Consider the following 2,245-nt stretch of genomic DNA (forward strand, 5'->3'; position numbering starts at 1 on the left):
AACTAGAACTCTTTCAATTGCCACTTGTGACAGCTTGTGAACCCAGACAACTTCCATGAAGGTTCCACTCTCTGAGCACCAAAACATCTTATTCTTGCTTCATCACCCTCCTGGCATGGATGTTCAAACATCTGCATTCAACCAGCAATACCTAAATTATAAGGGGTTATGGTAGGATTGTAATCAAAGCCAAAGAGACTACGATGGTGCTTTGAGTCATATAGACTTGTACACATTCTAACTAAAAGTTGAAAAGAATGAGTAGAAGTACCTCAACATCAAATGTCTCGACAGATGGAGCAGCTTCGATGAGATTTAATGTCCATAATAGGTCAAATTTTATAAAGATACCATGGATGGTCAGCTTTCTTAGCTTGTTGAATGCAGTGCATAGTTGTTTTCCGTCTGGTTGCATCCAAATCTGATGAACAAGAAAAGAGAGGTAAAAATAGAATAATTGTACATCTGTATGTCATAGATGCAAGTTATGTGCGCACCAGGTTAGTCATTTGCTAAGTAATGGGATGCTTCCTAGAAATTATAAATTGTAAATAAAAGCAAATAACATGGTGAAGTTATGAACTAGCAAAACTAGAACAATCCTAGTGCTAGTCCAACATCAAGTTCGTACGAACGAAATAGCATACAACCACAATATAACAACTATCGGCTAAAATTACCTTTTCTCCTCGAAAGTTTAAGGTTAAAGTATGTATGTTTGTGGCACCGTCTGGAACCTGGCTTAAACTAAAGTCTTGGTGAATGAGAGTTGCATCGCAGACGAGGGATAATTCCTTGATTGACGGGACATAACCAAAACACAAAGGGGCCTCATAAAACAACCAAGCCTGCCAACGGACCCGCTCTAGTTTTAGAAGGCATAGCACCTCGACTCTTTTCAACCTGGATAAGTAGACTTCTAGAACTCTGAGATTCGAACGTGGCGCATTGATCTTCCCTACAACACAGTCCCCAGTGTTGTAGTGGTCCAGACGAAGGTGCAACAATCGAACAAAAGGTGGTTCATGTCCCGTTCGGCCAAGCGAACATTTTGTAGATGGGGCCTTGTGAGGCAACGAAGAATGCTAGGAAAGGCACTGAAAAATCCATCCATATCTTGAGCTTGCTGCACCATAACCTCGTGTGCGGAGTCCTCTGGCTTCTTCTCAGTTAAAATGGCGAGTTCCAAATCTGTTACCATCTCACTGTCAATGGCGTTGCAGACCAGCAGGCCGATGTCATGCGAGTAGTTGCCGGTGAGATAGAGCTCAAGGCGTAGCTTTTTAGTGGTGTGTTTCCTGCGTGGATGAGTCAAGAATCTGCTAGTAGCTCTCACCAGAGACGCCATTGCTTGATCAATGTGGCGTGAAGCTCCTTCGCATGGGGCGCTAAGGAAGTCCATGGCATGAAATTTGAGATTACGAAGTAACCACACAAGTTTCTCCACCGCATTGACAAAATGCTACTTCTTGTTGCCGTGGAATGTCGACTCTCACCAAGATAGAGATTAAGATGTCGTCGGTCAGCGCGCTGAGCCTATCTTCCACATATTTCTGCAATAAGAATATATCATCCATGAATACTGTCAAGTCAACATGTTTTAAAAAACTACGGTTTTAAAATGTTTGATGTGTTTGACATAAACAAACACCACAGTTCTATAAACTATAGTATGCCTAACACCATGCTCTTTTTAGTATTTGAGGAAGAGATCTCTCAACCTCTGTTTTCTAGTAAACCGAAGTGAGAAAAACTGTGGTTTTTAGAAACTGAAGTATGCATTGCCAAGGTTTTAGATCACTATGGTTTTGAAAAAACGGCGTCACCAAACTAGAGACACCAAACTAGAGACACTAACATAAACGAGGCAATGAAATGGTTGGGACATTGGGTGAACCTTGATGAGGAGGTTAGATCGATCGCTACCAGAGACACTAACATAATCGCTCAAGAGGGACCGAACCTTCATATTGGGGACAAACTATGTGGTGGCCACCTTTTCTGATTATTTTCATAGATCCACATATCAACTTTGGTGGTCTAGGTACGAGAGTAGATGGACGTGGGAGGTGCTATAAGGCGCTCATGGGCAATGCTTGTTCCGCCTGCAGGGTCTCATGATTGGGCTAGACACTACTTGGCGCAACAAATGTTTCCCATTTTATTAATTCTCATAATTCATAGGTACTTTCTAACAATTTTCAAATCCCTGTTTAAAGCAAAAATATTATGTGTTGTTAAATAA

General features: G+C 41.5%; 1 pseudogene; it reads right to left on the reverse strand.

Annotated features, from left to right (window-relative positions):
* Nucleotides 1-512: 512 nt before the first annotated feature.
* LOC123039041 (uncharacterized) lies at nucleotides 513-1,577 on the reverse strand (annotated as a pseudogene).
* Nucleotides 1,578-2,245: the final 668 nt, after the last annotated feature.

This window comes from Triticum aestivum, chromosome 2B, assembly GCF_018294505.1.
Source record: "Triticum aestivum cultivar Chinese Spring chromosome 2B, IWGSC CS RefSeq v2.1, whole genome shotgun sequence".
In the NCBI taxonomy this organism is placed as follows: Eukaryota; Viridiplantae; Streptophyta; class Magnoliopsida; order Poales; family Poaceae; genus Triticum; species Triticum aestivum.